The sequence below is a fragment of the Bison bison genome, unplaced genomic scaffold, assembly GCF_000754665.1.
Source record: "Bison bison bison isolate TAMUID 2011002044 unplaced genomic scaffold, Bison_UMD1.0 scf7180017864116, whole genome shotgun sequence".
In the NCBI taxonomy this organism is placed as follows: Eukaryota; Metazoa; Chordata; class Mammalia; order Artiodactyla; family Bovidae; genus Bison; species Bison bison.
Genome location: NW_011494688.1, coordinates 1,468,935 through 1,483,666, shown reverse-complemented (window position 1 = coordinate 1,483,666; position 14,732 = coordinate 1,468,935).

Here is a 14,732-nt window from a genome sequence, read left to right as displayed (position 1 = left end):
GTAGACATCACAACATTCTCTCTTTTTCTCTTATGCCATGTCCTTGCCTTATGTATGAGAGCTGTCCTTGTTTCTTCTCTGATGTAGCTTAAATTATCGATGTGTACTCATTTCTTGAGGGATAGTCAAGGGAATGTTCATTTTTGATTTTCATTCAGTATTCCTAATGCTCCTGAATTTTCATTGTTAATGAAATGAGAGTCTCTCATGAGAGTGCTTTGAATACCTAACTCCCTCTTTTAAAGTGATGCTGGGCTGTCATATCAAAAGCATATGGCAGTTATTTCGACCTGTAATTTTTATTTGTGTGTTTGGACATTGTTCAATTTGCTCACAACTGCTCCACGAGCAAATAACCTCTTGAAGTGTTTTGTTGGTGTTTGAGAAGAGTTATTTGAATTATGATTCACTGAGCTGAGCATGATCATGTGTCCAATGCCCTGTAACTTCTGAGGGGCTAATGATACACTCCCCCGCAAGTGGTTTGCATATCTTTTATATGCATTTATATGCATTAATATCAAATGTTTTTTCTCAATTTTTTATAGTTAGAAAGTAAATTGTATTAGTCTCATAATATTCTTCCTCTTGATTGTTAATCTTTCTATCACAAATGCTATCAACTTTATAGTTCATAGGCCCTTCAAATGTGTCAGAAGCAGAAATTTTGACTCTTCCAATAATTAATTTATAATGGTATTTTCCTGAACTTAGCATTGGAGTTTGCTCCTTTTAATACACAGATTTCCATGTTCTCTTTGTTCAAGTTTTTTGTGCTTTTGAAACTTTCCTTTTGTAGGGAGAGATTAAATGGATTAAGAGAACCTGGGAAATTACTTCTTGATTTCAGAATTTCATAAAATAATAGATCATACTGACTTTAAAAAATCAAATATAGTGAGGTAGGTTACCTGGAGGTTTTTTTTTTCAAATTTTTTGTTAAAGCTTGGTATAAATGTCTTTTATGTATAGCAGTAGCCCTATGGCCCAGGCTCTGAGCATGGCTTTTAAAGCAAGGGACTATCATTCCACAGGTTCACAATCCCTTCGCCATAATTTCAGAATCCAAAACAAAAACCTGAAAAATTTTTCCTATCTTCTTTGGCGGTAAAATCTGACCTAAGCTGAACTCATCTGGCAACAAACCTGTACTGACCTTATGTGAAGCTATTTATAGTCTTTATTTATCCTCCTTAGTATGAATATTCATATGTTTTGCTCCAGAAGTAAAAATCCTTTGTTTATGGGGTCCTGTCTATAGTACTGGTATATACCGTTCTAAAATCTGAAAGGTTCTGAATTCCTAAGTGTTTCCGGCTGCAAGGAGTTCAGATGTGTGAATCTGTACTGACTTCTGAGCTGGGGCTGAGGATGAGCCAGGAAGACTAAAGGTTAGCTTGGAGTGTGGGGGAGGGGGCCTTTTGTCCTTAATAAATTCCAGATAGAATGGAGCTCTGTAAGGCCGGGTGCTGTATCAAAGGTCCCTAATGCAGTTTTCAATCTTGTAGGAAAAATTATTTCCAGGTGCATTCTTACAGATACTGGCTTGCTTAGTAATAAATCTGAACATTTGGACAGGGTGGGGGAGGGTTTTTGAAGATGTTTATAAAGCATGTTTTTCTTTTCTTTTAAAATTTTTATATAGTGAATTGTGGCTTGTCAATAAGAAGGAAAAAGAAAAGGTCCTAATGTGTTGTTTATATTTTTTAGGAAATTTTCAATTTTTTATTGTTCATCACCATTTGATGAGGTGATTTAAAATAACCCAGTTAATAATATGTTCTAAAAGAAAAGATACATACTTTGAAGAAATTATTGTTTAAATTGTTGTGCCTACTTGTCAAGAAAATACTGTTAATTATATGAAGGATAATTCATTTCCCACAGTGAGCACATAAAATGACTTTCTCTGTCATCTATCTTAAAGAAAAATTCCCATTTATGGGCATATTTTTTACCATCACTTAATTTTTTAAAGTTTTCATCCTACTTTTCCTCTCGTTTCACATAATTGTAAATATAAAGCAATTTATTACATGGCTGTGCTAATAGCTTAAAGTCTAGGCGTTTCTCTTGATTCCTTTGCCTCTGTTTTGTAACTCTCGTTATGGATTCCATCGGTGCTTCCCACACCTGGGGAAGCAGCAGCAACAAAGCATACTTAAAACATGCTGTCAGAAGGCATCTCTTCAGTATTTTAGAGACACCAGATGATATGCTGGCTTTTACAGTATCCTTAAGAGAAATAAAACTCTAAATCATTTATGTAGCTTTAATGCTTGAGTAGAGTTTAAATTGGGAAAGTCAGTTTGCTGAAGGCGGGCTGTCTCTGTAGGCAGTCTCAGAACTTTCACTCTTTACTCCTTCACAACTCACTTGTCTTTTAATTACCTGTCCCACAGCACATGAGAGATGTTGGTCTGACATTTCTGCCATGTGTGTGTTTAAAATAAAGTATAATTTTTCCAAAAAGTATGAGCAAACTCTGGGAGATAGCGGAAGGCAAAGAAGCCTGGTGTGCTGCAGTCCTTCAGGTCACAAAGAGTTGGACATGACTTAGTGACTAAACAACAAATAATCTTGAAAAGCTGCTTTATACATGTATTGATGGTTTATCATTTTGGTCCTGCCTTGATACCATACCATTTGTTTTTTCAACAAATGTTTTTAGAACACCTATGACTCTAGGTGTAAGGGATTCATCAGGGAACAAGATAGACAATAAACAAAGTGGATCCTAGCAGTAAGTCAAAAGACAAATTCCACAAAAGGCAGCTATTAACAAAGAAAAAAATCAGAGAAGGGACACCTCCTATAGCCAGGGTGACAGGAAAGGCCTCCCTGAGAAGGTGACCCTTGAGCTGTGAGCTCAGGGGACTTGGTCGCTCTGGAAAGATAACATTTTAGGCAGAAGGAACTGTTCGGGAAAAGGTCCCCTGTGGTGTTTGGGTCCTGAGGAAAGAACATCACTTTAATGGACTTATGAACTTTAACGATTTCTACACACGGCTCTCAAATGTTTTTTGTTCCCTTCCTGGAATTCAGTTAATGTTTTGTTTTTTAAGGGTAAAGGATAATATTTTAAGGAGTCAGCTTTGGATCTCTGGTATCTGAACAGTATAGCATCAGGTGAACTTGGGAAAATGATGAGCTTTTATTCCACTTTTCACTTTCCGTTCAGTGCTACCCATTGTTAATGATTTTTGTCTTAAGTACAGTGTGAGGAAGTTAAAAACTACTTGCAGAAACCCGCATCTCTCTTTTTTATGGGAGTATAATTGCTTTACAATGTTGTGTTAGTTTCTTCTGTACAACACAGTGAATCCACTATTTATATATGTATACATATATACACATATATCCGCTTTCTCTTGAGTTTCCTTCCCACCCCCCATTCCACCCTTCTAGGTCATCACAGAACACCAAACTGAGCTCCTTGTGCTATATTGCAGCTTCTCATTAGCTGTCTGTTTTACACATGGCAGTGTATATATGTCAGTGCTACACTCTAAGTTGGTCACACCCTCTCCTTCCCCTGCTATGTCCACGAGTCTGTTCTCTATGTCTGAGTCTCTATTCCTGCCCTGCAAATAGATTCAGCAGTACCATTTTTCTAGATTCCATATATATGGATTAATATACAGTATTTGTTTTTCTCTTTCTGACTTACTTCACTTTGTATGACAGACTCTAGGTTCATCCACATCACTACAAATGATCAAATTTTAATCCTTTTGATGTCTGAGTAATACTCCATTGTATATATATACCACATCTTCTTTATCCATTCATTTGTGGATGAACATTTAGGTTGCTCCCATGTCCTTTATATTGTAAATAGTGCTGCAATGAATACTGGTAAAACCCATATCTCTAAGCGTCCAATTAACAATTACTTTCCTGCTGGTACACAGTCTACCTGATAAATTAGAAATACAAATAAAGGCACACATCAGAAACTGAATTTAATAACCCTTGATGTGATTGTTTATATACAGCAATTTTTGCAAGGCACATGTAGGTAGTGTATGAAATATACATTGCCTTAGAATATAGACTCCACAATATTATGTCATATTTACTGTAAGCATTTTGTGGATGCTTAATGAAAAACTGAGCCCAGCAGAAGGCACAGTGGTAAAGAATCTGTACAAGATATGGGTTCAATCCTTGGGTCAGGAAGATCTCCTGGAGTAGGAAATGGCAACCCACTCTAGTATTCTTGCCTGGAAAATTCCATGGGCAGAAGAGCCTGGTGGATTGCAGTCTATGAGGCCACAAAGAGTCGAACATGACTGAGCAGCTGAGTACACACACACACACACACACACACACAAACACAATGAAAAATTAAGCGATGATTATAGCAAACCAAGCTCATTCCTTGACACAAAGCTTAATCTCTAGATAATTTATCCAACAATATTGTGTAATTTCCCTTTTTAATTTTCATAATACTAGCTTAGTCTTTGCATTCAGTGATTTCATCACTAGATAATTTACATTGGCCTTTTACAAAATTGAAAAATCTATGAAGCATTATCATGTTATCTTCAATGATGATGTCACTGTTTTTCAGTCTAGTTGGTTTTAACATAGTTGTTGTTCAGTCCCTAAGTCCTGTCTGACTATTTTCAATCCTATGGACTGTAGCAAGCCAGGCTTCCTGTCCTTCACCATCTCCCATAGTTTGCTCAAACTCATATCCATTGAGTTGGTGATGCTATCTAACCCTCTTATGCTCTGTGGCCCCCTTCTCCTTTTACCTTCAATCTTTCCCAGCATCAGGGTCTTTTCCAATGAGTAAGCTTGTCACATCAGATGGCCAAAGTATTGGAGCTTCAGCCCTTCCAGTGAATATTCAGTGTTGATTTCCTTTAGGATTGACTGATTTGATCTACTTGTAGTTCAAAGGACTCTCAAGAGTCTTCTCAAGCAGCACAATTTGAAGGCATCAGTTCTTCAGCACTCAACCTTCTTTATGATCCAACTCTCACGTCTGTACATGACTGCTGGAAAAACCATAGCTTTGACCATACGGATCTTTGTCGGCAAAGTGGTATCTCTGCTTGTTAATATGCTTTCTAGGTTTGTCATAGGTTTCCTTCCAAAGAGCAAGCGTCTTTCAATTTCATGATTGCAGTCACCATCCACAGTGATTTTGGAGCCCAAGAAAAGAATATCTGTCACTGTTTCCACTTTTTCTCCTTTAATTTGCCATGAAGTGATGGGACTGGATGCCGTGATGTTAGTTTTTTGAATGTCAAGTGTTAAAGCCAGCTTTTTCACTCTTCTTTTTCACCCTCATCAAGAAGCTCTTTAGTCTCTCTTTGCATTATGCCTTTGGAGTGGCATTACCAGCATAGCTGAGGTTATTGTTGTTTCTCCTGGCAGTCTTGATTCCAGCTTGTGATTCATCCAGTATGGCATTTCACATGCTGTACTCTGCATACAAGTTAAATAAGCAGGGTGACAATATACAGCCTTGACGTACTCCTTTCCTAATTTTGAACCAGTCCGTTATTCCATATCCGGTTCTAAGTGTTGCTTCTTGACCTGCATGTAGGTTCCTCAGGAAACAGGTTAGGTGTTGGCAATTTGATCTTGGGTTCCTCTGCCTTTTCTAAACTCAGTTTGTACATCTAGAAGTTCTCAATTCACATACTGCTGAAGCCTAGCTTGAAGGATTTTGAGCATAGCCTTGCTAGCATGTGAAAAGAGCTCAATTGTATGGTAGTTTGAACATTCTTTAGCATTGCTTTTCTCTGGGATTGGAATGAAGCATGAACTTTTCCAGTCCTGTGGCCACTGCTGAGTTTTCCAAATTTGCTGACATATTGAGTGCAGCACTTTAACAGCAGCATCTTTTAGGATTTGAAATAGCTGAGCTGGAATTCTATCACCTCCACTAGCTCTGTACTTAGTAATGCATCCTAAGGCCCATGTGACTTCACACTCCAGAATGTCTGGCTGTAGGTGAATGACCACACCATTGTGGTTATCTGGGTCATTAACACCTTTGTTATATAGTTCTTTTGTGTATTCTTGCTACATCTTCTTAATTTTTTCTGCTTCTGTTAGGTCCTTACTGTTTCTTCCCTTTATTGTGCCCATCCTTGCATGAAGTGTTCCCTTGGTATCTCCAGTTTTCTTGAAGAGATCTCTAGTCTTTCCCATTCTATTGTTTTCCTCTATTTCTTTTAACTGTTCACTTAACAAGGAAGAAACATTAAAGAGGTGTACAGATGTTGAATCATGATAGTCTGATTATTAATGAAAAAGATTTTGTGTATAATTATAGGTAATTAAGGGAATCATGTATTCAAGCAAATATTTATGAATAACTTCAAAGTTTCTTTTTAAAAACAAAAACAACTGCAGTTTTTATTTTATGGATTCCCACCCCACTGCCCCCGCAGAAATGTTTATCAGAAATTTAATGGATTGCCTCCTACTATACATGTGGGGTTATTTCACTCAATCTGTTGTTTTGGACAAATAGAGAAGCACAGGAAACAGCTTGGTTTCAGATATTCAAAGTTCCCTGTTCTCAACCATTTATCAAGGCTCATCCTCCTCACCTGTTCTTTATGTCTTAAAACTAGAATATATGTAGATGCCTTTTACAGGTTCCAGGATTCCAGACTTTGTTTTTAAAAATTTGCTAGTAAGTGTTTTGACGAATTGAGTTATGTGAGCGTGCTTGAAATAGGTGCTACCGACTTGTGTCAACACATTTGTGCTTGAGAAGTTTTCACTGTCTTTCACAGAATTTTGCTATTTTAGGGGTTCTCTAGAACAAAGCTCTAAAAATTAAGGTCTTCCATACTGTTGAAGTGTAAAAATTATGAAATGTCATTTTAATTGCTTACATTGACAAGTTATCTTTTCATAATTCACCTGAGGAAAATGCATTTAACACTGATCCCTTATCTCTATATAGAAAACGTGTTTGGGGGTAATCTTTAGGTATTGTATTACCATTCTTGATGTAATTTATAAACATGCCAATTATAGTTTTCTCTTTAGAAAGAAGATATACTAATATAGCTGTATATTAAATGAATGGGTCAACACGTGCTTTTATATTCCACCTTTAAAGCTTTTTTTGATGATCTTTAAAGTGGGAGATCTCCTAAAAATATTATGATCATGGCTTTATGGTCAAAGGAGGATACTCTTCCTAGTGAATTGGCAGGAGACGAGAACAGTCACATACACTTGAGTACGAAAGCCCTTGTTTGCTAGTTTGTAGAATGGGGATATTTCGCTTATGTAGAGGTTTAATGTGATGATAAAAATTGTCTATGTCAAGTGTCTAGCACAACTCTTGGCCCAAAATAGGCATATGGCATAGAATAGCTGTGGCAGTCATTAGTGTCAAAAGCATTGCTAGTATTGGATTAGTTTGGGTATACTTACTACCTGTGAGGAAAAGCAAAACTTGACAGATATAGTTTGTCATCTCCCCAAATCAGAATTCTTTTAATCGTTTTCATGTGACTTCTTCTCTTTTCTTCTTTACAAATCAGGATAGCTTGTTTCATGATGATAAAATTAATTTGTAATGTCTATTTCCTACCACTTCAATAAGAAAATGGTAAATTGGTCTTCCAAACACAATGATCTTTAAAAAAAAAAGATCTTTTGACTTGTTTTCAAAAATTGCTTAGTCTATCTTTAGTGAAATTTTGATTTAGAAACAGATTTATGGAACATACTGCATGATAATCATAAAAATGGGCAGAGTTTTCATTATATCTTTGCATAATGTTAACTTCTGATGGTGCATGTTAAATGGGGTTTCGATTGTCAATATTTGTATACTGACATGGTAGTGTATGCTTTACTCTTGTGTTTGTGGTCTAGAAATCCCCCACTCTTCATTTAACTTAACTATTTAGGATGAGGGAACAGGGTGGTATGGAAGAGAGAATAACATGCTGAGGATTTTCTTCTTGTCTCTGGTGTAACAGCAGCAAGAGGTGGTGTGGTGGAAGGAATATGGGATTTAAGGATGTTTACATTGAAGACATTTAAGACAATTTATATGAAAGTAGAAACTTGTTCAGTGAATTTATCTGTGTGACATTGAACTGAAACTTCCCCTTTTCTAATTTCTGAAATGTAATTGAACCCGATTGTACCTTTGATACTTAACATTGCTTTCTACTAAAGACACCGAATTTGTATTTTCAAAGCTGTCATGTGATAGGCGAGCTTTGGGGTGGTGTCCCTTGTATTTTCTGGAAGGAGGCAGAGGCCTCAGAGAACCCCAGCTTCTTGTAGTTCGTTGTTCTCTTTTAGTCGACATCTCTAATGTTATTTTGCCTCTAACACCATAGACCCGTTATTTCCAAATTTGCATTCCAGTTTTTGTGTTTTTAGAATTGAAGTGTCAAGAAAACAAGAAAGATCTCCTGATCTTTCACCTTTCAAGTAGAATTCCAATTGCCATTCCATTATTGTATTCAACAACATCACCACATGAAAACATTCTGAAGTTAAAACGTGGCGTCTAAGTCAATTTTAGAAAGAACACACCATTTGATGACACAATGAGTAGTTGGCTCTTAATTTCTAGGCCTTTCATTGAAATCCATTCAGGGACAGTTTGTTCATGGTTGACATCAAGATTGTGGACAGTTGGTCATTCTGACTTTTTTTTTTTGCCCCAGTAAGATACATACAGCATAAAATTTACCACTACAGCTGTTTAAAAGTGAGACTCAGTGACATTCACTCCATTCAAAATGTTGTGTAACCATCACCAGTACCTAGTTCCAGAACTTTTTATCACTCCAAATGGAACCCCTGCGCACATTAAGCCATCATTCTATATTCCCTCTGCCCCAAGCTCCTGACGGCTACTGATCTGCTTTCTTTGTCTATGGCTGTATGCCTGTTCTGGATATTTCATGTGAATGGTTTATATAATACATGTCTTTTTGTCTCTGGCTTCTTTCACTGGGCATATTTTTAATATTTATCCGCGTTCTTACATGTATCAGAACTCTTTTCCTTTTTAGCTAAAATAATATTCCATTGTATGGAAATCCACTTTTGTCTAGCCAATCATCTGTGGATGGAAATTTGAGTTATTTCTATTTTTTGGCTAATGTAAATAGAACTGCAATGAACATTTGTGTATGAGGTTTTGTTTGAACATCTGTTTCCAGTCCTTTTGTTTGTTTGTTTGTTTGCTTTTGGTCACACTGCGAGGCTTGCAGGATCTTAGTTCCCCAACCAGGAATTGAACTCAGGCCCTGGCAGTGAAAGCTCTAAGTCCTAACCACTGAACTGCCAGGGGATTCCTGTTTCCAATTCTTTAGGGTATATTCCTAGGAGTAGTTGCTTGCTCATATAGTAATCCCATAAACATTGTAAAACCAATTGAAGAACTGTCAGAATGTTTGGTATCTATTGTGTTCATATTTTGATTATCTATTCAGTTATATGCTAGATTATTCTTTTGCAGTTTGGGGGCTAAATTATAGTGAACATTTCTATATCCTTATTAGATAGAGAGAGATAGTAGAAAGTTTGTAGAGAAAGACATTCACACTCACTCAGTCAGTCAGTTCAGTCGCTTAGTCGTGTCTGACTCTGCAACCTCATGGACCGCAGCACGCCAGGCCACCCTGTCCATCACCAACTCCCGGAGTCCACCCAAACCCATGTCCATTGAGTCGGTGATGCCATCCAACCATCTCATCCTCTGTCATCCCCTTCTCCTCCTGCCCTCAATCTTTCCCAGCATCAGGGTCTTTTCAAATGAATCAGCTCTTCGCATCAGGTAGCCATAGTATTGGAGTTTCACACTCACTGATCTACTGCAAATAGAGAAAATAGCCCCTACCGGACTTGCAGTGAATGGAGCAGGTATACCCTGAAGCATTGGAGAAAACTAAAATCATCATCTTGGGAACATTCCTGCTGAGAACTTTTATTCGAAACATGAAGTTTGAACAGTAGCAGTACCGAGAAACTTTGCCATCTGTGTTATATCCCATAGCACAGATCCTTGGCTGTCCCAGATGAGAGCATGTGAAATGGAATCTCCACATGAGGCCAGAAAAATAGATGGTGCGTTTAGCCACATCTGGCTTCAGGTTTCTCCCAAAGACAAGTAATTTAGAGACTTAAAATATCGGCCGACCTGTGTATTACGTATGTTTATTATTAACTGTGGGGCAAACAGTATATAATTTTCATTTTGTAGTGTAGCTTTAGTCATTCTCCATTGTTTTTCTTGCAATATCTGGAAACAGAGGTTGCTGCTGTAAATGTACAAAGAGGTTTCTGAACCAGGTGCAGTGGGACTGACAACTAGAGTCACTGTTTGGGCCAGCTTTTTGGGGCAAAACCAGGTGAGCTGTGGGCTTCCCTGGTGGCTCAGATGGTAAAGAATCTGGCTGCAATGCTGGAGACCTGGATTCGATCCCTGGGTCGGGAAGATCCTCTGAAGAAAGGAATGGCAACCCACTCCAGTGTTCTTGCCTAGAAAATTCCATGGACAGAGGAGCCTGGCAGGCTATAGACTATGGGGTTGCAAAGAGCTGGACATGACTAACATACAGAGGTGAGCTGTACCACTGAGAGTTTCCTCCAAGAGTTACCTAATAGTGATTATAAGAGCTACCGAAGGTTGATGGCAAAATAAACAAGTTATTGCCTGTTTTGCTCTGTGGTAAACACTGCAGGCGAGAGAAGTTTGGGAAAGATATTTGTTTGTGGGTCACATGATCTTTATAGAAGAAGCAGGAAAATCCCCAAGGTATTAGATTTCTAAATCTCTTCTAGGTAGCATAGGTATTTTGTTGTTTTTCTTTTCTTTCTTCCTTATTTATTTTTTTTTTTTTGGTGGTACTTAACCTTATGAAAATGGCAATCCACTCCAGTACTATTGCCTGGAAAATCCCATGAACAGAGGAGCCTGGTAGAGAGGAGTCCATGGGGTCGCAAAGAGTCGGACACGACTGAGCAACTTCACTTTCACTTTCACCAACCTTATGAAAACATGCAATTAGTCAAGTTATTCCACTGTCCGCTGGGCAAAACTAGTGTTACCCTATAGATCATGTTATAATACTGAGGATTTAAAATTAACTATTCTGGAAAACCTAAATTATAACCCGAAAAGTTTTATAATTTCAATTCTAAGAGGATAGATTCTAATAAAATATGGCCCCCCTTTCTAAATGTTTTCTTAAAATTTCTTGTTTTAAATTTATAACAGGAAATTTTTTATAGTTCCTATTCTTACCTTTTTTCTTCTTTATTACCTACCCTCTTCTCTAAGAATTTTAAGCTCACATCTCACTTAATGATGGAAGGAAGACAAGACTGAAAAGTTAGAAATATTCTTCCCAAGAGAATCAAATTAGAAGCCATTTTGTATTGTAATTTCAAATAAAATTTTCTCTAAGTCTCTTCTAGGGTCTTATATGATACAAGTATATTGACTCATGATTTTGATGTGATATTATAACATATAACTTAGAAAAGTATGAAATAATTATGAAAACTGTATGTAATTATAAGGCTAGTACTATAAAGATAAATGGTAACCTGTGGTTGATTTTTATCAGGAAAGTAAGCTTATTAGTAAGCAGATATAGGAGAAAAATCCACATTGGAATGCAACTTGATACATATTATTAAAGATGTCAGTGTCTATTAGGTGGATTTTAGTTTATTTTAAAATGAGATTCACCGTGGTTCTTGGCTTGTCTATGCACTTTTAAATGTCATTTAATCCCTTGGACATAGATTGAACTATGAAACCTTATAACAGTTTAGTTTCTGGCTTCATGGTCTTGAAACTGGTGGGCAATAAGCAGGTAATGTTAGTAGAAAGGTCCTCCAGGGAAGGAAGGCTTAGGATTCAGCACGAGAACTCAAAAGAACCCAGGCAGAATCACCTCCTGTTACCTGCACTCCTTGTGAGACATTGTGTCGGGCTCCATAGGACCTCCTATCTCTGCTCTCAGGGACATTGTAATTGCATGGATGATTGTTTTAGAATTTCAGAGAAAGAGTTCGAGGTATTATAGTGTGAAAAGGGAAATACAGGTAAAAAATTAAAGAATAACATAAGACCCATAGAGACACAGACCTAAGTATATTTTGTGCTATGGCATGTGACCTGAAATTTTCACCTGAAAAGGCTTTTCTGGAGAGAGCTTGTCTGGGTGTCAAGCTCGTATGATTACAATCAAGGAAGTAATATAAATTAATAAATTGTCACTAGCATGGCCAGATTTAGTGGTTAGTCAAGAAAAGCTAGAAGCCTAGATTTCTGTGAGAAATCTCTTGATATTAAGATATTCAAGCTAATTAATAATTTTTAAAAAGACAAGCCTAGACAGCATAGACATGAGCAACCTAGACAGCATATTAAAAAGCAAAGACTACTTTGCCAACAAAGTTCTGTCTAGTCAAAGCCATGGTTTTTCTAGTAGTCATATATGGATGGACTATGAAGAAAGCTGAGCACTGAAGAATTGATGCTTTTGAACTGTGGTGTTGGAGAAGACTCTTGAGAGTCCCTTGGACTGCAAGGAGATCCAGCCAGTCCATTCTAAAGGAAATCAGTCCTGAATATTCATTGGAAGGACTGACGCTGAAGCTGAAACTCTAGTACTTTGGCCACCTGATGCGAATAACTGACTCCTTGGAAAAAGACCCTGATGCTGGGAAAGATTGAAGGTGGGAGGAGAAGGGGACAACAGTGAATGAAATGGTTGGATGGCATCCAACCATGATGGCATCCATCATGACTTGATGGACATGAGTTTGAGTAAGCTCCAAGAGTTGGTGATGGACAGGGAAGCCTGGAATACTGCAGTCCTTGGGGTCGCAAAGAGTCGGACACGACTGAGCGACTGAACTGAGCTGAAAAAGACAAAGCCATTATGTAAACTGAGAATCCAGCAGTCAGTCTCCTGAACTCCACGTTTGTACCTTCTTTTAAACTGTGTTATGAAGGGTTGGATACTGTCTTTGGTTCTTTCTGGGTAGAACCTTAGAACTAAGGTCCTATGTAGAGAATCACTGTGGTAAATATTTATCTAATGTAAATCTATCTTCCTTTATTTTATTGGCTAAATTTGTTTTTACTCTTTTGAATGTTTAAATGCTGATGTCAAGTTTTACACTACCCTCACTCTGGACAATAATTAGAACATGATCCTTAAGGCAATTAATAGATTATTTCAGGTGGTAGAAGCAGTAGAGAAGTTGCTGGAAGACTCTGGATGACTCTTGTGAAACTTGGGAGCTTTAAATGGAGGCTGAAATTTCAGATTTCCAAATTAGTTTGTGTCAGATAGAGATTTATTTTCTCAAAAATGTGTTGTAAATCAACTATTTCAGAAAAATAAATAACATGTCTGAATCTTTGCCGTATACCAGGTGTAGTCTATATGATTTACACACCTGATCTCCTTTTCTTAAGTCCTGCAGCAAATAAGTGAAGTGTTTTCTTTTATTTCATGACTGATGATCTGAGCACACCCAGTGAGTGCGTTGCAGATCCAGGGTTCCACCCATCTGATACCTGATTCCTTCTCTCCTGCCTTTAGGACTTTCCTGTTTTGAGGAAATTTTTGCCATTTAAGTGGTGAAATTAAATTTTGGACATTATAATTTATCAATTAATTGGTATTAACATAAAATAAAGGAAACAGAAATACCTGTCTTAGTAGATTTAGAAAAATAATTCAGTTCTTTATACTTTATAGAACCAATTTCTAGGATTCTACAGCAAACTAGATGCATAAAACATCTTTGTAGTTTACGAACGGTAGTAGCAAGTACATCTGTTTTCACCAAAGTGCCATACCAAATTAACAAGGTGTCCAAGATTCTTAACAAAGACTTATGTTTGTAGTATGTCATTATACATAAAACTTTGTCAGTGATGTTTATAATTATAGTAATAAAAGCATATTGTTGAAACCTAACATATGTATATTTTATTTGGTTGTGAAAGCTCAGACTTGGATACTTAAAAAGTGTTGTGTATCCAGTCTTATTAAATACCTAGTTGAGAGCACAACAGTTAGTTTAGATTTTATAATTATAGGATAGAAGATGTATGAAGACTCCCATTTCTAATTGCAGATTAACAAGGAATGAATATGAATATCATATTTCCTTAATTCTAAGGTTCTTATACGTTTTAACATCTCTGAAATTGGCGTGTATCTTACCACTGAGAAAGTCTTATTTTTGCTGTTAGCCAGGCAGCAACAATGGTGTAATTGTCATTGTCTGCATGTTGTTATTTGCAGATAATAACTTGGTTGTTATTATAACAACTTGATTGTTATTTCAGGTGATGTGACTGCAATATCTCAAATTTTAAGTCAACAAAGTATTTAAAGATCTTTTGAGTGAAGAATTAGCAGAAGGGGTGATAGTGGGTTAGAGAAAATTCCGGAGACAGTTGTGGAGCATCTTAAGAAATGCTGTGTCAGCTACCATCTTAATGGCACAGAGGTTGATCTTATATGTGAAAAACGTTGATGACTCAACCTCAGGCACTGAATGTGCACAAGTTTTAAGAATATCTTAACCAGTTTATTTCATTTGTACCTTCCTGTTTTAGTATGTCTAAAGGCATGATGAAAAGTCTGTGTATAAAGCAGTTGAAATAATTATTTTCAAAAAGAAAATTGGAAAGTTTATGTGATAATGCCTCATGTCATCATTTGACAATTTTTTTC